At 32.8% G+C, this 25,544-nt stretch overlaps 1 protein-coding gene across 1 annotated transcript in view; it reads left to right on the forward strand.

The window, feature by feature from the left end:
• The first annotated feature begins 6,241 nt into the window (after positions 1–6,241).
• The window catches only part of LOC129222653 (myocyte-specific enhancer factor 2C-like), a 150,853-nt gene continuing 131,550 nt past the window's right edge, over positions 6,242–25,544 (forward strand). The window contains exon 1 of the mRNA XM_054857183.1: positions 6,242–6,345. The gene's annotated coding sequence lies outside the window, so the exon portion shown is untranslated. The remainder of the gene's footprint in view (positions 6,346–25,544) is intronic.

The following is a 25,544-nucleotide window of genomic DNA, read 5'->3' on the forward strand; positions in this document are numbered from 1 at the left end:
TCAGTTGATTGACAATTATTTCTTTTTACTTATCGAATTCTGTAATCTTACTACCATTTTATTCCACTCATGATAAAAATTAAAAATGGTTTAACTAAAAACGCGAAATCTCGCCAAGGCTACTTTGCTCGCACAATACCAAAACTATATAACCCTAAACAAATTTGGCGAAACCTTTCATGAGCTGAGAATAAAAGGAATAAAGTAAATTCTTTCTCGGTTAAACATTTTTCATTTTGTACTACGATAATATATTCAAGAAAATATTTTGCATACTGTCCATTCCATTTAAATGCTGCTGTAAAATATGGTTAGTTAAATTAATTTAAGATTAAAAAAACTCATATTCTTACAAATTCATACAAAACAATAAATTTTTTACCTTGTATTACGTTATCCAAGTTTGTTAATCCAGAGTTTTCGCCTTTCACCATTTCTCAATCAACTCATATTTTATAAGGAAATAAGGAAAACTAACATTATTTTGAGAAGCTCGAGAATACTACTAAGGGACGAATTAATTTCTGTAGCTGAAAGCAAACTAAGACACATCGATTGCGTTAATAAATACTCAGAACAAACTGCCTGTGTTTACGTCAACAGACACACGTGGAACGCAACGTGGCAATGTTTTAGTTTCTTCTGCAGTTTTGTAAATCACCGCAAGGTAGCGTATTCGAGCGCTGGAGTTGCGAATACACTTTTTTCCAGTAAAAAAAAAACTTTAACAGCTTTCAAAACGAAAAAATAATAATTAAAATTAATAAGCTCATTAAAATAAATACATCATTAAAAAAATCGTTTTTTTCCCCTGTTGCCAAAAATAATTTTTTAAATAATGCACTTACCAAAATAAATAAAAACAATAAAATGTCAACTTAAAGAAATACTTTTCATTGTCAAAAAAAAAAAAAAAAAAATAAATAAATAAAATAATAATAATAATAATTGTCTGCGCATATCTTTATGTAGAAACATAAATGACTTCGAGTTTATTCCCCGAAAACCTAAATTAAAACTTTAGCGTGAAAAAAAAAAGTCATAACAATAATTATTTCGCAGTTAAAACCATAGCTGCGGAGTCGGAATCGGAGTCAATCTCATTTTGAGATAAAGGAGTCAGAGTCTAATATACGAGAATCGGACTCAGTCATTTGTCCTCCGTGTATAAATTTTTGCCAAAGCTATGAAGTCAGAGTCGAAGTCGGGGATTCGGAGTCCGATTAATTGTCGGGCACAGGAGTCGGGGTCGGAGTCAGGTGCCCCCAAATTCTCGGAGTCGGAGTCTGGAGTTTGGCGTCAAGAGGTATTTCCAACAAAATTTGTTTGAAGTAAATCCGCCTTCAAGTACGAAATCTACATTGACTTTCAGTTTCCCGGTACGCGCTAATGTTAAGGGATTTGAACTGTTCGAAATTGAACGGAAAATCGTTCAAATCAAAAAGATATTTTATATACAAGTTTTTTATTAAAAGCTTTTTCCTACAAAGTTTATTTGAAGCAAATTCGCCTCACAGTTCGGAATTGCCTTCAATTTCTCAGTAGGCGATAATGTTAAGTTTTTTTGAACTGTTCAAAATTGAACAAAAAATAGTTCAAATCAAAAAGTGAAATATGAGAAAGAGGTGTCCTCGCCGAGATCTTTCGAAGAAAAAAAAGTTTGTTCGAATCCGACTATTCATTCAAAAGTTATTAGAGGGGGACAGACAGACAGACCGACAGACATTTTTCCCAATCTCAATACCCTACTTTCCAATTTTTAATTTTTTGATATTTATTTAATTATTTTATTTATTTTTGACTTTTTTTTTCTCTTTTGCGATATTTTTAAGATGCATTAAGCCTTCTTTCATGCTTTTGTCTTCTTTTTCTGACTTTTACTGGGAAAGTAGGCTAAAAATAAACTTATCTGATGTTTATTCGTTAAAAGTTGGCACAAAATTTAACAGATATCGCTGGAGTCTGACCGGGTTTTTTGTTTGATTGATTGGTTATTATACTACTACTTTTATTGAAATGACTGAGCCTGATAAGACGCGTATCAAGTGAAGCCTTGGTAATATACAGTCAGTAACTTTTCTCAAGAACCTGCTACGTGCGTCGCAACCTATGGTCGCAACCTATGTGGTCGTAACATCGTGCTATTTCTGCTACCAGGATTAATAAAGTATCTCTTGTGTATGGGATTGGAAAGGATTTTTGTGCAAAAAATAATGCATTTGATGAAAACGCGTGCTGTGGAGCTGTGGCTCCACTACAGTTGGTTTTACTGCAATTAAAAAATTGTGGACATTTAGCAAAAGATCCCCATAAACTTCATCACCTTCTAAAATATATTTTTATTTTCTTATGGGGGTCATGCTTGGATTTTGCTCAAGAGCGCCCATATGCAAAACTTTTAGAGTGGGGGAGGGGCTCAAAAACTTTCTCCATGGTTTAGCAGAATATTTTCCCCATGGAAATCGATTTTAGTACAGATTAGAGATACTAAAATTTGACATTTTTAATTACTTATTCATTAATGGCTGGAAAAGAATTTTTGATACATTTTTGCAAAGAAAAAAGCATTAAAAGCAAGGAAGTTCTCATTTCTAAGGGAGGGCTTGAGCCCCCACTTGCCTCCCTATATGGGTGCCCTTGTCTCAAAAACTGCAAATTTCGGACATAAAGATGTCTATTTGATTTGTGTATTATTGTATCCAATTTAACTTACATTGAGAGTTACTTCATTAACTTTGGCCAGTGTATCAGTACATTTGATTCATTAGTGCAGGGGGTGAACACTGTTTCGTTTCCCCAAATCCTAGTATCAGTAAAAATTTTTGAATAACTTCGCTAATTTTACATCTCACTTTAAAGAGACATTCAAAAACTTGAGCAGCTTAACCTACTGCCCTGTCATGAGAGCCATCCTGTGTTTCATCCAAATTTCTGTCGCCTCTTTTAGAATCATGTCGAACATTTCAGGTTGCGCAGCTAATTCATCCAACATAATTTTCAAGGTACCAGGGTACCACCCACATTAATAATATTAACTTCACCGTGAAAACAACAGGCGCTTTCTACAGGTTCGAAAGCATAATGTCATTTCATTTTTTTTTTCTTTTTGGGAGAAAAATACTGTGCACTTTTAGTAAAAGTTAAAGGTTTTGAGTGAATTCCCTAAACTTACAGAAGCTTTCAACATTGCATTCAGGCTACTTCAGCAAATTTTGCAGTCTAAGACGTTTAATTAAGTTTTCCTAAAGCGCAACGTGGTGGGTTTCAAATTTTAGTGATGATTTCCGAACATGTTTATAATTTTTACGCATTTCCTCAATTGCAGACGGCATGAAAGCTGAAATCTCGAATGAGAATACCAGTTCGTTCTCAGAAAAATATGCTCTATTTTTATTGCGTTCATAAATAGCACATAAATCCACCGTTCATCATACAAGGGTGCCCACCTAGGACGAGGGGAGGGGGGTCATGGCGCAGACTGCGCCATTGAAATTTTTAGGGAGGTGTTTTGAGGGATATTTTTCAACTTTTTTATTGGGGGTCTTGCTTTGGGGGGGGGGGGTCGCGGTATTTAGGGGGATGCGCCCTTGATTTTAGGGGGGGGGCTCCCATGCATCATATGAGACACAAAGTTTTTCCTGATCTTATTGCAGATATAAGAGGAAGGTCATTGAAACTTCTGATGATGGTTCTGAAAATATTCGTTTTATGAGTGGCAAAAGTTGGAAAACAATTCCATAAAAAAATCTGTGCAGGATCAGAAATCTTGCAGGATTTGTTCTTATATCATGCGGAATTCGGAATCGGGATAGGAAACCCTACTTCAAAGTGATAGGTTCAACTTTCTGTCCAGACCGTTTTCTCTCTGTAATTAAAACTTTATGTAGAAACTTGGAAAGCAGCAGTTTCAACTCTTTGCCCATTCTTGGAGGAGAAAAAATATACACACATAATATCGATGTTCTTTTCATCTTTTATAGTCGGGGCAAACCTAACCTAGCAGCATTGTGAAGGCTACGCAGATCCTAATCACAGCAATGCGAAGTTGTCGGGTTAGGCTTGCCCGAACTATAGTTTTGAAGTTTTTTTTTTGACTAGGAGCTTAGTTTCTCTTAAAGCAAAAGCCTTAAACCGCCCATAAGCAAAGTGTGTCTCCCCAGTTACGCCGACACGAAATATTTCCACCTGTATTTTTAAGTTTCAATCATACTTTTTGATGTATTAAAGGGTGGGGAGGGGGGGGGGGGGTATTTGAAGTGTCGGAGACACTTGGGATAAAGCGGACAAAATAGCGCAACGTTCAATAAGCAAACACAAATACAACATCAAACAAAAGGAAGGCAATCGTCAATAAATTCTGATTTCAATTAAAAAGAATTCTTGAATGTATGAATTTTATTATTTTTTGTACAACGCAAGAATAATCTTTTAATGAAATGCTGTATGCTAAGTACAAATTTTTTTTTATCCCAAAGTCATTCGTACCATTTTATTTCTTATTCTTTCCAAAAAAAAAAAAAAAAAAAAACTGAATTTCAATACCTGATATGGAAGAATTTTCAGACTCAAGTTTCATTGATCCTGACGACTCAGATTTTTCTGAAACAGCAACATCTGTAAGCTGGCCAATTGTATCTAATCAAAAAAAAATTCATTAATCGAATTTGTAACAATGTGCTAGTACAAACTATTAACATTGCAGTCCATTTTCAAGAAACCCAGTCTATATAAGGATCCACTTCACTTCTGGAGTTCTCAAAGATGCTTGATTTTTTTTATATGCATAATTTTAAAATTGACATAAAGGTACCATATGAAAAAATCAACATTTTGAAAATTTTGCAACATTTTTCAAGTGTAAAGCTTATTTTATAAATTTACTTAGATAATTCTGCAAAAAATATTTAAAATGTTCGTCAAATACAGTAAAAACACAATGAGTTAGGGTGCACCGCCAGAACAAGTTCTATTTTGTTTCGCAGGAAAAAAAATAATAAATTTTCTATGCTGCCGTGCTAAGCACAAAAGTCGTATCTGCACTTTTTGTGAAAATTGAGTATTGCCACCAGGTGGTTCTTTGTTACATATTGTACCCAAATACAATGGTTTATGGTCATTTGTCGATGGAAAATATCTTTCAAAAAAATTCTGAAAAAGTTTTATCTGAATCAAATACATGGAGGCACACAACTTTAAACGGGAATTTCCCATTTTGAACTCAACTGCAGATGCTACTTTTGCGCTTAGCACGGCAGTATGTGTCAATGAAACTATCAGGATTAACACTGTGCGGAAAAAAAAAAAACACACACACACACACACACACCTTCAAAATGCTTCTGACATAATTTTTTCTGATCATTATGTAAAATGACCCGCTGAATCCGAATATGACTATCGTTTCCCCCCTACGCATCCCACTTTTTGAAAACTTCATTTCTTATGTTTTGTGGATGTATTTTACCTGCTTTTTCAACTTCTTCTTCCTTGATGGAAGAATAAAAAAATAGACAACGATGCAACTTTTCAGATTCTGAGACTACATTTCGTAAAACGTTTACACAAGAAGCATCTCTTTCTAAAAGTTCATTAAATGCTTGATCATTAGCATCTATTTGAAGAAACCTGTAAACAATTTCTTTCATCCAAAGCAGTCTGTAATCGTCCATCACGGCCAGAGTGAAACAATTTTTCTACTTGTTCAAATCTTGAAGTTTACGGAACAATCAATCGTTTCTATGGCAACGGTTGAGTTGTTCTTAATTTGGAAAACTTGTTTATCTTCTTGCACAGTAATTCCAGTAATATAATCTACGAAATAATTTTTTGAAAAGTGAAATTAGCTTCATGAACAGCATGAAAAACAACGATTGTGTTATATATTAAAATGAAAAAAATGAGAGCTGTATTTGAATATCCAAAATAAAGGAATGAACAATCTAAAATCTATTTATTATTATTATTTTTGAGACAGATGTGCCGATTATAAACACAACTTTTGTTTTAAATTGCTAGATAAATAAATGTTTAGCATAAAAAAAAATATAAAAAAAAGTTGATCGACTTTCACTTTTTCTTCCAAAGTATGGATTTTAATTTTTGTTGCCATATTCCGCATTGAAACATCTGTAGTCAACATATGATCGGGATTATTAAATCCTTGCGCATCCTTTGGCGAAGTGAAGTTTACTGCAAAAAAATATTGTATCAATCGTTGCTGAGCTGAGCTCTCTGTGTTGTGATCTTGAAAATGTTTCAAAATGTGTGTTTTATATTCGATTTTAAAATTTAGTAAATTCGCTATTCACCTACAAAGACTTTTTATGTGATCTCATATCTGCATAGGTAAGTGAGATTCTCTTTAAAATAATTGCTGTGCATAAGAATTATAAGTACTAGAGGAAATAAATTACTTATTCCAATGAAAGTTATATTGAAATTACTCAGCGAAGTTTGCGATGTGTTTATAAACATGAGTTACGATTGAAGGTAAGTTAAAAGCCTTTAAGGATTTCCGAAAATTTTTCGGGCTGTACTACGCTGCACAAAGTGGATAAAATTTGAAAAATATTGCTGTAAAATTTTAAGAATTGGTTATGAGTATTTTTATGATTATATGAATAATTTCTGTTTTAAAAGTAGTACATCAAAACGTTTACCAATCAAGTAAAATGATTATTGAATGACTTAAGACAATTTGCAAACTGCTTTTCGTTAATAAGGATTTCGAACTCTCCTACATTTTGTAGAAAGAACTCGCCGTTTCAATGAACCGAACACCATTACTTAAAAATTCGCTTTTATTTCTGTTTAATAAATTATATTACAATTAAAAATATCCAGCACTGCAGAACACATTTCTTGAATTGAATGTATAATTGCTTATATAATCCCCACAACAAAATGCTGACAATTGTTAAAACAATTTAAAAAATCAAAAATTGAAAATAGAAAGCCTTGCTTAACTTAATTTAATTACAAATATTTTATTTGTTAACAAGTAGGAGATGACAACAGATACAATACTTTAAATCATTGACATTTCTTTGATCATTCACCAAATATTTTATTGTGTGAATGGATTTCTCGAGACAGTCATAATGAAAACATTTTAATGGCAATTTATCTTTCGCATTGTTGATTTAATTAAGCTGCATAATTTACCTTTATGATGACAATAACCGACCCCCATGGAAGTGACTGCTGTCAAAACTGAAACTGCCAGTTTCTGTTTAGGTTCACTTTTATTTCTAATTTCATTAATATAATTAGTCCAGGATCTGAAGGGGGTTGAGCATACATGGAAAGGCTGACGCAATATTATTTCTGATTATTGTTACAGGCACAATGGTGATTATGAAACACATGTCGTGGCCCCCCTGGGTGGTCGACAACCCCAGGGGGGGAAGCAGTGGGGGGAGCCGTTTGCTAAAACACTCATAACTCGCGAACTATTTGAGATAAAACACTGAAAAAAGTGGCAATCGACGCAACAAAACAAGGGCTTCATAAAAGCTAAATATGATTATGGACCTATCTTTGTTGGTTTCTGAGTAAAATTCCATTTTTCGCAAACAAGCAAAATTTTTGAATAAAATGCGCAAAACAAAACATTTTTTGACCAAAATAAATTTCAAATCAAAATTGTTTGATTTTTTTTTCAAATAAAGTCCTAAATATCATTATTCAGTTTGTTAAAACTATTTAAGTACTGTTAAGGCGTTGAAAAACAAAATGACAGTAGCAAGCTCGATAGCTATTCGTAGTATAGTTCAGGTCTGAAGGGGGGTTTTGAGCATGCATGGAAGACCTGACGCAAAATTATTTTTGATTATTATTACAGGCACTATAGTGATTATGGAAACGCATGTCGTCATCCCCCCCCTCGGCGGTCGACTTCCCCGGGGGAGGGGGAAAGCAGTAGGGGACGCCGTTTACTAAAATACTCATAACTCGCAACCCGTAGGTGGTAAAGCACTAAAAATGTGGCAAAAGATGCAACAGAACAAGGGCTTGAAAAACCTATATATGTTTATAATTCTATCTTTGTTGGTTTATAAGTAAAATTCCTTTTTTAGCAGCCATGCAAAAATTTTGAATAAAATACGAAAAGCTTTTTTCCAAAGATAAGTTCTTTTTTAAAATTATTTAACGGTTTTGGGAATCAATAAAATCTGAAACTTCATCATTCATTTTGTTTAAAACTACTTAATTATTACCAACGTCAGCATTAAAAAGCGAAATAGAAAATGCAAGCACTGCCTAAGTTAACGCATTGAATAAAACGGCAGCATGCTAAGGAGAAAAAATAGCCTTATTATCCTTATGACGAACTATTCATTCTTCAGTTTACAAACTTATCCTAATTGCAAAGTATTCAATTATGGCTTTAATTTTGTTATATACTGCTTTAAATTTGAGAGGAACTAGGGAACCAGGCCTACATTAATTTCAATTCAAATGTAATTTTTATTTATTTCTATTCATTTACATTTTCAATTTGCACAAAAGAATATTGCGGGTATTGTTTTGCGGATATTGTTTTTTATAATTTACCCAACAAAGAACAATGATACAAAAAATAATATGTTCTAAATAAATATAAAAAAATAAGAAGCGTCTTTGAGCTTTTATGAAAACGAATATAAATATAAAATTATACACTAGAGTTCTAAAAAAACTAATTAAATAAAATTAGTAAAATAATGCGTATTAAAAAATAATTGCAGAACATCAATATGCATACATAAAGCATTGATGTATCAAAAATTCTGAAAGCTGGATCATACTCTTTTTTGTTGATTTGTAATTGTTCTGTTGAATCGTTCTCTTCCAAGTATTTTGTAGTTTATGGGTTTTTGCTTTAGTCTTAATAGCACAGTATTTACAGCAAGATGAATTATTAATAAAACATTTACAAGATTATTTACAGTTCTTGCCTGCGCAGGGTGGAATTAAACTCTCTGGTAACACTGGTTGCATCATAAGGTGTGGGGCTTTATTGTTTTATTTTCATTCAAGTGAGACCCAAACTTGATTACATCTAAAGGCACTGCTAAGGTACAGGGGAATAGGGAAGTTTTCGATTTTTCAATTTTATTTTTATATGATAGAGTAACATGTATGAACATCATAGGTGAAAAAATTTTTGCGATACGATAAGTAGTTTTTTTTAAATTAATTTTTAAAGTTCAAGCGCCTGTGACGTCAGATGGCATAGGAAGTGACGTCCGATAGGAGAGAAACGCTAGTGAACCGGTTCCCATGTCATGGGAGAAACCGAAGAACGTGCATTTGACTTCGAAGATGAAACGTAAAAGGCCTATCTCCTTGCATTAAACTCCTCGCGTTTCTGGAACATTAAACCTCTCATCCTCTCGGAAATATTCGAATATCTCCATTGATATTATTTGAGGAAGATTATTTAGATTGTGCTTTAACAAATCCGGCCTCCATAGTGTGTTCAAAAGGATTATTGAATTTCTGGAAAATAAAAATATCAGCGCGCTCAAAATGTCCCTAGCAAAAACAAGGGATCTTCGGCGGAAGGCTGCCCATTCGCGCCTTGTGACGTAGGCTCGTGACGTTTCAGAAGAGTGCACTTTTGCGCGTGGATTTTTAAAAATTCATTAAAAATCAACCACGGTGTTTTAAAATTCGGCGATGGTGAATTTTTTAGTTCTGAGTGTCAATTGACAATATGCAATAGCCAAAATATGAACATTTAATAGGTTGCAACTTCCCTATTGATTCAATAGTACAGTTGAGCAATACTGCTTAGCACATTACTTGGAAAGAATTGCAGGAGCATGGTAAAGAGCTGATATTATATTTATTTCTGATGGAAATGACAAGAAATTATTGTGTAATGGTTGCATTCTCAAGAAATACATATTTTCTTGACAATTTTTTTATAATACAGCTTCTAACCGTTGAAATTCTGGAGCACTCAGATATTGTTTTAATGATCTCTAGTGTACAAAAAACAGTTTCCAACTTTTTTGGTAAGGGGCTGTGCACATATAACGTTATCAATTTTTCACATATTTTTGACCCCCCCCCTCCCCTACGATATCAAACGTTATCATTACACGACCCCCCCCCCTCACTCTATGATATCGTTATCAGGTACAAAAAAATTAAGTTTTTAATTCTATATCCCACCCATTAATTTATAAAATTATTTGTGTACAGTCAATATCAATACCATAATTATCAGTAATGTTTTTATAAAATCGAGGTATAATTAACAAAGGTATTAAAAATAGAATAATTTTAATATTACGACTAATATGTGATAAATTAAAAAATGTATTTGTTATAATTATTTTATCACGTATAAATTGACATTTAAAAAAGGAAATTTAAGAATTTACAATAATTAAGATAAGGAAAAATGAACAAAAATTAAGTGGAATACAGTGATGAATAATGAAATAATGTCACAATTCTTCCCATGTTGGTTCCATTAGTTCTATTATAGGTATCTCGTCTGAAATGTTTGGAAGATCACTTTTCAAATCTGCACTGCAATCACACTCATCTTTATCAATCCACTGTAGATCATCATCATCCCTAAAACAAGCCAAAAGTTCTGTCCGCCTGCGAGCAGCAATACGCTTTGGTTTCATTTTCTCAATGATCATGGCTTTTCCGCATACTTTTGAATGATCTTTTAAAGCCTTTAAGGTGCAATGATATATATCACACTTCACACAAATGCGTTTTTTCAAGATTTCGTCGTTTATTGATGGCAAGAACAAATCATATGCAATTTCACTAACATTTGAAGATGTCTGCTTCAGCTTGGCAGCATCCTGCATCAATTGCGCGGCACACAAAGGAAGATATGCTCCTCCCTTTTGAATGGTCAATCCCTCACTGACTGGAACAGGAACTGGCAAGAAATGGTTCTTTAAGATTGAACCAATATTTGATCGTTTTGGTGTACAGCACGATCGATCGTCACATTTTACTATTTGACACAAATATGTGGAACATCTCATATGTGTTCTTTTCCAACTCTGACAAACTTCTGAACTTATACGTTCACTTCCAGGTGCCTGATACTTTGCTACTACAGGGTAGTCATCAATTACTGTTGAATTCCATACTTCAGAGAGCACATTTGCAGCTGCTTCGAAGTTTTTCTTCTCTTTCTCGACATCAACAGTCTTACCACTCGAATCCAAGTGATTTCCGAAGTGATCATGTGGCAAAACTAAACCTGAGAGTTGGCGGCTAAGGGGTGCCATTCGCCTCTCTACTGCATTGTAGGCCGAACGACCAGGGGCATTTGTGGCTAGGAATACGGCATCCAAATCAAACTTTTTAAAAGTCTCAATTGCGGCAAGCTGTACTTTTTCATACCGAGGATTTTCGTCGGGGCCACCATCACTTGTGATGATTAATACTGGTTTTACAGTAGAATCTTCCCTTCGAACTAATTTTGAAAATTCTGGCAGAGTCATCACATTGTCTAAGTCAAATGCATGAGTTTCAGCAGTTGAAGAATCGTGTTTAGCAGAGCGAATCGCTATATAAGTTGGACCGGAATATGATACTCTTGTCGGATCGCATGGTTTACCATCTTTAATTACTAGTCCGGCATAAACACTTGGTATTAGTTTGTGTCTAGCTGCTTTCACAAAATCATGGTCTGGAAGTCGAACACGATAGTCTAAGTGCATTATCAATGGGCTTTGATTTTTAGCAGCTGTAATGCCAATTGGTACCCTACATTTATCATCAACTGACAGAAAGACAACATCTTGACTGGTTAACGTTGCGGATAATTCTTTCAGGTGATTGATTGTCATTTTACAAAACTCGCTGTCTGCGTGAGCTCTTCTTTGATTGTTTTGTGGTTGGCATAAACGGACCGGCACAGTAGTAACATGGCGCTTTCCTTCGACTGTAGAATAATTTCGCGGCAGTAATCGCAAGTAAGTAGCTGTTCTACTTAGCATTAATCCGTGATTTTCCTTCAGTTCGTTGTGCAAGTCGTCTAATGTCATACATGAATTAAGGGCTTCACAACGTCGTCGTCCATCTGCACCAGCTCCCTGCTTCGCCAGTTCACAAATCACTTTCAAAATCTCTGGTTGGTCATTTTCCAGAGCTGGTCTCCCTATTTTCTTAACTAACTTCATATTATCTTCAGGATATTTCTCTTCCAATGCCTCAAAAAGTTTTCTCTTTTTTTCTCGCGCTTTCCTATTGGCTTCAGCTACATTTATTAGCCGTTTTAATTGCTTTTCTAGATTTTTCACATCATCTCTGGCCTTTTGAATATCAGAGTGGCTCACTTCAGCGAGCCCAACATCCCTTTGACGCAAAATCAAGAAAAGCCGATCTTTCGCTAGGGCAATTTTTGAAATCAGTGTCTTTTGTGCTGGTGCTTCTCGGGCATTGTTGATGGGCTTCTCAGATGAATCTTTCGGAATAACTTCAGGTTCGGGTTTCGAATTCGTTATTTCGCTACTTCCAGAACTGGTACTGTCATTCATAGCTGTTGACGCTGCAATCTGTGCTTTCTTCTCCGTTGAAGGTACCTGTGTAAAAATAAATGTTGTTTAGTGAGCGCCTTTGGAGTGAATGTTATATTTTCAAACAAAATATTACATTCACTAAAAAGAATTATAATAAACCCTTGACCGAGATATTAAGAATACCAATCGATTAAAAAAATTCCATTCGAAAATTCGCATCGGTTCGAGAGTTATCGTGCGAAGAAACGTCCGTACGTCCGTACTAACATTACGATCTTAGTATACACTACGTGATCCTAATAAAGAAAAATCTGACAAGTGTAAGAAAAGTCAGAAATCCATTTTATCAAATATTCAGAAACTGCAATTCAAAACCAACAATCAAAATCACTATGCTAATCTTTGATAAGTTCTAACTTTTGTTTTGATATTTTTATTTTAAAAGGATGACTAGCCTGTTCCGCAGTTGTAAAGGGGACTAAATAAAAACGAAAAGTACAATTTACATTTAACAAATTTCTAACGTATATAAGAATGCAGAATAAAAGAAAAATAATCATTTTTCTAAAGCAAACACGATTCAGTTTCGATTTCATTAGAAAAAATGTTCTGATGAAAAAAAAATCTTCCTGTCTGCTAAGGAAAACAAAAAAAACAGAAGTTCATTGGAAATGACAAAAAAAAAAAAAAAAAAAAAAATAAAATCATAACTAAAAAAATAAATATTCTCTAATAAAAAAAAACTTCAAAAAAAATGTAAAATCAAAAATAGAATAATCAACCATGGTCAAAAAAGAAACTAAAAAAATATAACATTCATCTATAATTCCAAACGATAAAAAAAAGCAGATGTGTATAAAAGAAAGGAAACTGAAAAAAAAAATTAAATTAAAAATTCTCCCCGCTAAGAAAAAAAATCTCCTCCATAATGCTCCAATTTTCTAGTGAAACGGTTTTAGAGTAGAGTGGACGCAATAGTTTACATCCCCATGTTAATACCAACGCATGCATTATCAAATTTTTAGAAAAAACTTACCTTTGTCCAAAAGGATAAAAGCCCTGCTCTCTTTTTCTTTGCAATTTTGTTCAATTCTTCAAGCTTTCTCTGTAAAACAGTGTTGAATTCTGGATCAAACTTGTGAGCATTCCAAAATATGGTTGCCTCTCTCTGACAAACTTGTTTTGTTTTATCTGGATTTGCAGTTTGAATGCTTTTATGTAGTTCTAAAAACATTTTATTTTTATCCATTTCAAGAGATTTAGAAAACGTCTTCACACAACAAGAACGATTGCATCGATGAGTGTGACTCCACAAGTTGCCGTCTTCATTCCTTATCAGTTCGCAATTCGCATAACTTCATTGGTCAATAGGTAGAAAAAAAAAGCGAGGGAATGGAACAAAGGTGACATTGGGCGACCTTGGTCGATAGAACAAAAAGATGTATCCCAGGCGAATTCTCGGAATAACCGTGGGGGAGGAGGATTTGGCTCTGGAGTGCAGGTGTGATATTTCTGGTGTTATTTCAATCAATCGTTACTGTATGTGTTTTGTGCCTTAAATTAGAAATAAACTCGCGAATATTGCACGAAAAATACGAAAATTGCAATATTATACGAAAATTTAAAAAAGTGATAACGTTATCAAACTTAAAACCCCCCCTCCCCCTCTCGATATCATACGATATCATTTGGCTTTACCCCCTCCCCCCCCCCTAAAATGATAACGTTATATGTGCACAGCCCCTAAAGAGAAAGCATACTTTTTTGTTCCTATTTTACTTGTTGAATCACAGTCGGAAAATGCATCAAAAGCTTGTAAAATTTTAGATGTTTTTTTCCTTAAGTGCTCTTGAAGATAGATGCCACCCTAAAGCTCTTTTCCTTTCCACAACACCAGCACATGAAATGGCAACCTCTGTCCTTTAACAAAGATTGCCAATAAGAATTCATTAGTTTCTGATCTATAAACTATAAGTTACTTTTTCCCCTATCCTGCACGGCGAAAAAAAAAAAAATGCGTATTTTATTCAAAATGTTTGCTTGTTTGCAAAAAATGGAATTTTACTCAGAAACCAACAAAGATAGGTCCACATGATCATATTTAGCTTTTATAAAGCCCTTGTTTTGTTGCGTCGATTGCTACTTTTTTCAGTGTTTTATCTAAAATAGTTTGCGAGTTATGAGTATTTTAGCAAACGACTCCCCCCACTGCGTTCACTCCTCCCCCGGGGTTTTCGACCACCCAGGGGGGCGACAACATGTGGTTTCATAATCACCATCGTGCCTGTAACAATAATCAGAAATAATATTGCGTCAGCCTTTCCATGCATGCTCAACCCCCTTCAGATCCCAGTCTAAATAGTGTACAGTCAACTTCCGCTACAACACAATTCAACTTACGCGGAATGGCTTAATGCAAGTCTTTCATGAGAAACAAATTTTAAACAAATTACTCGCCCGGAACATGAAAATTTTTGGAAAGAAATTGTGGTGCTAAAGGCTTCATGATTGACTACTAGATATTGATTTCATGAATGGGCAGTTCTCAAAAGGTGGGAACAAAAAAGTTAACTTTGAGCAATTTCAAAAATTTTCGAATTTGACATCAATTTTGATTTTATTCTATAGTATGCATACCTAGAACACAATATATGAACATGAAAAGACAGCAGGTATTTGTAAAAATTGTTAATTAGCAAATTAAATCAGCAATCTGTAGGTAACAGATTTTGGACATTGTTTTCCTGCAGGTAACGGACTTTGGACATCATCATAACGTAAGTTTCACCATTTTTGACAATTGTTAATCTGATTTTTAACTTTTCCAATGGAAATTTTATTTACTACTTTTTAAATTTTGCAATTTAATAATAAAGAGGATATTAATGAAATACTTGAATGGCTATACATGCTGCTCCTTACATATAATAAAGTTTTGGAATGATTTTGAAGAAATTGATGCAAGGTTAAAAAAAAGCTTCAAATTAAAAATAATACAATTGTAAAAAGTGACATCAGTTTTAATAATGAATATTTTTTATAATGTCATAAGAATTAAAATGATGTCTAAAAAAATTATTGAAGAAAGAAATTCGTATTTCTATTTGGAGATCGTTAAATTATGTTTCCAAAAGAAAGAAGAGAAAAAGAATTCTAAAATAATAAAAGCGGAAAAAAAAAATGCTAGCGCAGGTGATAAAGTCGCCAAAACTGGTACAGCTGACGATAAACTACATTTGTCAAATTGGAATTCCCCTCTGGTAACCTTTAGCTTATCGTATACTGTGTTGTCGCCAACAGAGGTTTGATTGGCAATTTTAGCGCAAAATGGCTTTCGGTTCGATCATAAGCAGCGATGTTTCTAATGTAATTTATGTATTGTTCAATGTGTAACATATTAATTATGCAGAATACCAATGGATTAAAGAAGATAACATTATAATAACGTTTTTTATTGAGGTTAGAAGACAGTAGATCATCAAAAATTATGAATAAATGGACAGAATTATCGGCGTCAAGATCGTAACGCCATTTGGACATCTCACATGTACGTTTAAAAAAAATTATTTTTCTTCTAAGATACTGCATAAAAGTTTATGAAAACACTTTTAAACAATTAAAAATTGATTCCGAGGCTCGATAAACACCTTTAAAATGAAAACATCATATACTTAGTTCTCAAAAAATAGCATTGTAAAGATCGTAAATTTTGGACATGCATCAAATTTCAAACTTACTATTTTCTAAAATCGTTTACAAAGTGAATAATCTGTCTTTACTTTTGTTATTTGTGTAAAATATTAACAAAAAATTATTCAGTGTAAGATTCATGCCTTTAAATTTTTTTTGAAACGTATGGAAATAATTTTAAAAAAATTTTCTTTAATGGTACATTTGCTCAGTTAACGTTTTAGTATGTCCAAAATTGCGCCTTTTAGCAAAGAAAATATTTTGTTAAGGGCATTTAAAGAGCATTTTTTCCATAATTTATGTCAATTCTTGTCTCTATACAGTTTTATAATTTAACTCAAAATTTTTTGAGTTAATTAAAATGAAAGTTATTTGGTGTTGAAGCTTCAAAGTTGAGGTCTGTGTTTGCTCCCACCTTTTGAGAACTGCCCGAATGTACTTTCATCTTTTTAGCATCACTGATTGCGCAAGTTACTACACTGCACATTTTTCTTTTTTTTTACATTCTAAATATGAAAGGTGATGAAATAAAGCCCACTGTGTTTCAGCCTAAATTTGAAGCTGGAAAGATAAAGAGAAAATTTGTGACAACATAAGATAAGGTAAAGATTTTTTATATGCTTGAACAACTAAAAATTAGGTCAAAGGTAGCACAAGAATTAGGTATGAATGAGTCTTCTATGTACACATTTAAAAGTCAAGAAAGGTGATCCGTAAAATTTTAGAATTTAGTTTCAATATGAAGCTGGCAAAGGATTATACGTTGCCATAGATGGAAACATTATAAAAGTAAAGCCAACATAAACTGTATTAAAAATATACGTTTGAGTATCAATCTGATTGTGCAACATAAATCATTATCTTCAATTTTTAAGTAATAGTTATAATTATTGTGTATCTACTGTACTATTATACTGCAACGCTTTATTATTATAACTACATACTGTACATACCATACTGGTTTATTTTAAGTCCCTCTCTTCCATTGATCTTTTATTTTGTGCATCGTAACAGTTGTTTGTGTTCAATAATGCAGCTTTTTAAAAAATACAATAAAAACTCGTTTCTTTATTTAAGTAACGGTAATATATAGTTGAGAAACGTTCAAAATTTAATTTGAGGCATGTTTACAAATGGCTAAAATAATGAGGTATGTTAATAAAAAATTTGTATGCATACCCTTTTCCCCAATGTGAAAATTCGGCTGATGGGAGGGGTCTTGGAATGCATCCTTTGCGTAAGTCGAGACTATACTGTATTAGTTCTTGAGGTAGAGTTTCATGATTAACAGAAAAGAGTGTTTGATTGCACCTTCCCTCTTAGAAATATTGATCCCAAAATCAATTCAACTTTTGTACCTTCTGAGCTATCAATGGACCATTTTTGTCCAAATCCAAGTTTAATTTCTTGAGACAAGGCCATAACCAGAAAATAATTTCCTGGAGGGTTTAAAAACTTTCGTGCAGAGCTTTGCAAAAGTAGTACATGTATTGAAAACCATCCTTGTCTCACTAAAATTAGTAATAATGAACAATATATGCGTAATACAAATTTCACTGCAAAATCAGTATAAGAAAAAAAAGAAACATCTAAACTTATACATTTTAATAACATTTCTATTCTCAAAATATTCATATTGAATACAAGTAACTTATATTAAAAATTAAAAAAAACCTCGACTAAGTCACAACCTGTAGAATCGAGGGAAAATTGAAAATCCTTTTAAAAGCCTTCTACTATTAAAAATCAATTTCAAGTATTCTATTTGTTAACAAATAGAAACTGGCTACAGATAAAATTTTTAAATCATGGCATTTAATTGCCTTGTCAGCGAACAATGAATTCGGAGACCAATCGCATGAATAAAGGCTCTACTGTTATTAAAATCTGTTAAAAAAAAAAAAAAAAACGTTATAATTCAAATTCCATGCTACATGGAAGTTCCAAACACATTCTATCAGATGCGGGAAAAAATTCTCTTTATTTTGGTATTAAGTTTTAAATTCTTTAAACATTTTTTCACTGCAAAAATCGTGAAAAACCTTTTAAAAGTTTTTAATTAATATTTTCATTAATTAATGCAATCGTAAGACACAACCTAGCTAAGAAACCTCTTGATCAACTCTGGGTCATTCCATACAGATCCAACGGATGAGTTTGTTTGACCATTTTTAATTTTTTTGAAACTCATATCCCAAAAAGATGCATATGAATGATGTTTAAAACCACTTTTTTTTTTCTCTAACCTTAACCCTTGATTTTTTAGAGGTTGTCGAAAGTGATTTTCGCAGTCAAAAATGGGACTTTTAGACCTTTGCATTTTGGCCAAAATCTATTTGAATTACATTTATGGCAGTTAATTTTATGCTTTGATGTTAAAGTGCATAAGATGATAGTCTCACATGCTGAGTTACGTGACTGTAGCTTGATAATTTAAATAATGGCACCATGCCAAAGATCAAAGTCAAATGTTTTTACTCATTTCAAAGTGTCATAACTCGCTTAGGGGATAAAAACACAAAGTGAAATATGGCAAAAACTAATCACTGGAGTCACACTAATGAGAAAATATAGCTGTAATTGTGTGCTTGTTTACCCTTTACAAATTACAGCCCCTCAAAGATCAGAAAATTGAGAAAAATGACATTTTTAGACCCCTGTAAACCAAAAGGGGATGGAATTAAAAATGTGTATTTGGTTTTTAAAAAAGATACAGGTCCTTGAAATTGAGCAATTTTGCTAGTTAATTCACACTCTAAAACAGAAATAAAAAGTGTGAAAACTTCATTGCACTTTCTTAAATGGCTATCTAATATATTATACCAAAAAAACATATTTCAAGTATAAAAAGAACTATTTTAATTTGATAACTTAAAAATATTTGGGTATGAATTAATAGTTCATACTTGATTGACAGCTTAAGTAGTTAATTTATAGACTATCTACACACACAAATTTTCAATACACACTAACATATGCTCTGTACATTAACATATCTAAATTGCCTTAAATATATGCAAAAACATTATATATACAAACTTTAAATTTTAAAAAGTGCGTTTTTTATTTCTTGTTTGAGTGTACTATTGAAAAAATGAACTCACCTAGTAGTCACCTAGTAAGTTGTAATAGTGACTCAAGTATATGGCGTTTTGGAATGCTTTACCAAGGCACATTCATAATTTGATACTTTGAAAATGTACTATGAGCAAGACAGTGACAGGGGTTCTAAATTTAGTGATCAACACAAACTACGTAATAACTTTTCTGACAATAATGGGCATTTTCTTTTGATAGTCTTTTTAGTAACGCACCATTCTTCATACCTATTGCTAGGAGACAATAATTTTACCGTGATAACATTTAAATACGGTGGCATAAAGCAGTGATTAAATGTTGTTTTGGGAATTTTATTTGCAGATTTAAACATTTCTTGCAGCATTTTTTCAGCTAGTTTAATATACTGAATGCTCACAAGGATACATGCAATGTTTAGTAGCAAAAATGCAGAAGGTATAAATTTCTGTATGAATTAAAATGTGACTTCTAGTAGTTCTTTGCAAGATAGTCTTAGTAGTATCAATTCTTTTTACAGTTCTTCTAAATTCTGCTACAATGTCCATTACCGTGTGATATTGCATAGAAATGCCATTCAGCTCTCAAGTTGACATCTGTTTCGTGATCACATAAATTAAGAAAGTTCTTTCGATTTTTGTTGTGTATTTGAGTAAAGTATTTCGGTACGCCACATGCTGTGTCACCACCAGAACTATAGTACTACTGTGTGAGTTCATTTTCTTAAAACTACACTGAAGCAAGAAATGAAAAATGCACCTTTTTTTCCTTTCAACTATGTAGATAATGCTTTTGCATGTGTTTAGGCAAGTTACATAAGTTAATGTACAGAGCAAATGTTTGTATGTATTGAAAATTTGTGTGTGTAGATAGTCTATAAATTAACTACTTAAGCTGTAAATCATGTATGAACTACTCATTTATGTCCAAATATTTCTAAGTTATTAAAATAAAATAATTATTTTTATACTTAAAATATCTTTTTCCAGTATAATATATTACATAGAGCACACTATACGTAATTTAAGAAAGTGCAATTAAGTTTTCACACTTTTTATTTCTGTTTTAGAGTGTGAATTAACTAGCAAAATTGCTCAATTTCAAGGACCTGTATCTTTTTTAAAAACCAAATACACAAAACAATAAATATAACATGTAAAGTACTTGAATGGAATATTCAATTGGCCAAGAAATTTTATTTTTAATTCCATCCCCTTTTGGTTTACAGGGGTCTAAAAATGTCATTTTTCTCAATTTTCTGATTTTTGAGGGGCTGTAATTTATAAAGGGTAAACAAACACACAATTACAGCTATATTTTCTCATTAGTGTGACTCCAGTGATTAGTTTTTGCCATATTTCACTTTGTGTTTTTATCCCCTAAGCGAGTTATGACCCTTTGAAATGAGTACAAGAAATATTACATTTGACCTTGAACTTTGGCCTGCTGCCATTATTTTAATTATAAAGTTACACCCACGTAACTCAGCATGTGAGACTATCATCTTATGCACTTTAACATCAAAGTGTAAAATTTACTGCCATAAATGTAGTTCAAATAGATTTTGGCCAAAATGCAAAGGTCTAAAAGTCCCATTTTTGACTGCGAAAATCACTTTCGATGACCTCTAAAAAATCAAGGGTTAATTTTAGAGAAAAAATAAAAGTGGTTCTAAACATCATTCATATGCATCTTTTTGGGATATGAGTTTCAAAAAAAATAAAAATGGTCAAACGAACTCATCCGTTGGATCTGTATGGAATGACCCCTCTCCTTTGGAACAATGTTTTTTTTTTTTTCAAAATTGGTTCATCCGTTACAGATACACATGCACACAGATACACAGACACATTAAACTTATATCCCCCTTCCTTTGTGTGTCCGGGGTTAATTTAAATTAAAGCAATTTAAATAAATATTACATGTTTTATGTAAAAAATATCAACGTTATTTTGCCTGCTTTAATTTATATGTTAATAAATCAATCAAGTTAAAGCCTACCTTAGTTTATTAAAAAAGGTTCCAATGGAAAGTTGCCGCTTCATTTTGATATTTCATACCAGAAGAATATTTAAATTGAATTTAGCTAACTCAAGTTTTAGAGAGAAATAATACTGTAAATATACTGACTGATCCCTGTTTAAGACTGATTGCACCTCCAACTTGAGAGCAAGAAAAACACATCTACTAGAAATTTTTTTTTTGCCTCAGATAGCCTTGATAAGACTTGATTTCAGATGGAAACTCTTTAACACATTCATTGTTTTTGTCTTTAGTGCTTTAAAAGCAGCTTAGGTACAAGAACAGGGTTGTCCTATTTTGTCCACCCCGGAAAAAACCGTTCCGGACAAAATGCCATTTTGTTCATTTCATCCATTTTGTCCACTTATTCGGTAAACTGAAAGTTTTTAGTTAAAAATTTGAAGTTTGAAAATAATAAATAATTGTATAGATTCATCCTATTCAAGTAATATTTTAATAAAAAAATAGCATACATTAAATATGTATATAAACAATTGATTGAAAAATATTTTAAAGTGAAAATGAAAAAATCTAGATCAGTTGAAGTTTATGTAAGTGTGTATATAAATCGAGTGTTAATCTCACTACTATTATAAATGCGGAAGTTTGTCTGTATGGATGTATGTTTGTTACTCTTTCACGCAAAAACTACTGCATGGATTTTGATGAAACTTTACAATAACATAGTTTATGCATCAGAATAACAGATAGGGTAGTTTTCACTCCCCTATGGGGGGCAAAACCCCCCTAGCTTGGCGATAAAACTCAATTTTCGTGTAAATTCTCTAATATGAAGATGAAAAAATACTTGCACATATTAACATTATATGTCCATCGAAAGCTCCGATTTTTCTGCTGAAGATGGCACCTGTTCCAAATTTCTAAGTAGAATAAAAAACGAGTTATGAGCTTTTTAGTTCCATGTTCGAAGGCTTTCCTCAACACAATATAGTATTTAGGGTATCATTTCAACTCCCTGTCGATAGCGACAATTGTTGTAGTAGACTATTTTTGCTTTTCGTTTGACTGTTCAAAGTTTTTCTCAAGTTAAATTTTAAAGTAAGATTTTTTGCACAAGATAGGTAAATACTACATGGATTTGGCTGACTATTTTCCAGTTTTAATCAACGTTGAGGCAATTAATGTTTTTTTTTCTAAATTTATTTGTGTTGACTGGGTGCTTGATCGACCAGCAGGAATCTTGCCGAATTTTTTTGCGGAATCATTTCAATAGCTGAGGCACGTGGCAATTTTTTCAATTGTCGCTGTGTTTGAAGCTAAAAACCAGGTGAATACTGTTTCTCGGTTTTCTCCATGTAAGCAAAATATCGCAATTTCTTTAATATTTCTTTCTTTATATCATTTATTAACATGTAAAATGATCCGCCAACTAAATTAATCAAATCCATAAACAGCACAAGTTTGCGCACAATTTCAAACACAATTGCCAAACTTTACTTCTTATTTTGGAAACATTTCGGATAGCATCATTTCATGGTCACCAGAAGTATCTAAGTATTTGGCTACACTATCTCTTCGATAAAATTAGTAACACACAGTTTTACAAAGTAGAGAGGGGGAGACTTATCCAAGGTCAGGGTTCGTACGCTCCGGGAATTCCGGGAAAACCGGGAATTGTCAGGGAAAATGACACTGTCGAAAATGTCAGGGAAAAGTCAGGGAGTTTTCAAATTTTGTCCTCCAAAAATTTTTTTCCATTTTTTTCCCAAGGAATTAAGTACCATGAGATCTAGTCTTCCTTTTTATTGTGATTTCACGAAAAAAATTGTAAATTTTTATCTAAACTGACTCTGGCACTTAAAAACAGCAATGGAAAAACGAACGTTTTTTTTTTCACAACGAAAAATGCGCCAAAAGAGCGAAGATTTTCTTGCATGGAGTCAGTGAGGGGAACGCATTTCTTTCTACTGCCTAAAGTTTTAGATGGGTTGCCACAACATTCTGTTCGTTTCAGGGTTCGTACGCTCCGGGAAAACCCGGAATTATCAGGGAAAATGACATAGTCAAAAATGTCAGGGAATTTTCCAAATGTGTCCCCAAAGTTTTTCTTTTCCCAATTTTTTCCCAGGGAATTTTGTTTTATGAGATCTAATCTTCATTTTTATCGATGTATTTAAAAAAAAATTGTAACAATTTTATAGCAATGAAAAAAGTGGCGACCCAAAAAAAATCTTCAGCAGCCGCCATTTTTGGCTCTCAGTAGTTCCCAAGGGGAAAAAAAATCAAGTGAACAGGAATTTTGCACAAACTCAACAGGAGAGAAGACAATTTACTGCTTCGGAAGCACAACCTGTAGATGGGAGGGTCGATCGGGGAAAATCGTTTTTTTTTTTTTTGATCGGAAAATCATTTTAGCTACGTGTGAAACGTAGTCGCCATCTTTGGTCATTCACAAGATGAAAGTAGATACGATCCTAAAATGCCTAAGTTTCTAAAAACAAAGCAGAATTGGATGTTTTCTTTAATTGAAAACTGATGAAAATAACAAAAAAATTTTTGCAAATTGTTTATCTTTTATTATTATTATTTAAAATAATTTTCTTGAGAAATGAAAAATTTTGTTCTTAAAACAGAAGGATAAGATTATATCCTCACTGCCTTGGACGCAAATGTGATAAAAACTTTTCAATGAATTGTAGTTTCATGAAGATTTATTATTTTTTTATTGTCTTCATGCGACAAATTAAAAAAGTTATTTATTATTTTTGGGCATAGCCGCCATATTTGGTCATTCCCAAGATGGAAGTACACAAGACTTTTTAAGTGCCTAAGTTCCCGAAAACGGCATTGGATGTTAATTGCAATGCAAACTATTGAAAACAACACAAATTGTGCCTTTTTTTCCGGATAATTTGTAATTATTTTCTGGAAAAATGCAAAATTTAATCTTCATAACATTTTTTTGTTTTAATTAATTTAGACTCTTATGTGTTAAATACTGACTATTTTGCTTTTATTGTAGTTTTTTAAGGATTATTAATTATTTATTACTACTTTTATACTGCAAAGCCAAAAATCTACTTATTATTTTAAATTTTTCACTTTGTCGCCATATTTGATCGTTTGCACAATGGAAGTAGACTTAAACTTCCAGACACAGAATTGGATGTGAACATTAATGTGAACTATTGAAAATAACATTAAATGTGCAAAAAGTTATGAATTTTTGAAAATTAACTGTTACTTTCTGGAGAAGAAAATTTGAAATTTTAATGTAAGTGTCCTTTAATATGTGAAAAAAAAAAAGATTATTGGCATTGGCCTATGATTGGCGGATGTTGATTTTTGTTACTATGCATTACATGGTATGCCGATCGATGCAACAAGTTAATCATATTTATACTGAAATTTAGCTTTGCATTTTGCTCAGTATGTTTTGTGTAACCTACTAATAAGAAAATAAAAAGCAGTATTGTAAACCAAAAGCGGATACTAAAAGGTTCCTGCAAGACTACAGCAAAACGCTATAATATTACGCATGACATCAAAGAAACGCTAAAATATGGTGAAAGTACTCTGTTTTCAATAAATAGTAAACAAATTAAAACAATTTTGAACAAAATGTTGAAAAAAAAACTTAAAATTTTGACAGAGAAAACAAAGGAAAAAAAAATCCTTTTTTTTACATCTAAGGGGAGAAGTTTCAGTTCTTCTGCATTGCTAGTTTAAACAATTTTAATTATTTTGAAAATATTACTATTTAAACTTAAATTTTGAATGAAGCGAGTAACCTGGAGTTTTCTAAAAAACAACCTGGAAAACCTGGAAAAGTCAGGGAACTTTTTTTAACCAAAAGTGTATGAATTCTGCAAGGTATTCCAAAACGATTACCGAAAATTTCGTAACATTTTAAGACGCAGTATTGGATTACAGGCGGCTACATTTTTTAAAAGTTTGTACTTCAATAGCAATATAGAGACAATTTTAGAATATGTTCAAAAAAAAAAAAAAACTCTAATTTGAATTCCGAAGCTTTGAATTCAAATTATGTTTTTCGCAATCACGAGTTGCGACAAGACTCTACTGTTTAGAGTTATTGTTTCTAGAAATGGCTCCCCCGCCCAAGCATGTCCCTCCTCCTGGGTGCTTACGTGTATATAGTTGTGTGCGTGTGTGTGTAGGCTTACGTGTGTGCACGTAGGCGTGTGTATGTGTGTAAAAGCGTGCGCGCGTAGGCGACTGTGTATGAGCATGCGTGTGTAGGACATGGACGCCACCGCCCAGCAAAAGTGGATTTCAGGGGAC

The sequence above is a fragment of the Uloborus diversus genome, chromosome 5 (genome assembly GCF_026930045.1).
Source record: "Uloborus diversus isolate 005 chromosome 5, Udiv.v.3.1, whole genome shotgun sequence".
NCBI classification, from domain to species: domain Eukaryota; kingdom Metazoa; phylum Arthropoda; class Arachnida; order Araneae; family Uloboridae; genus Uloborus; species Uloborus diversus.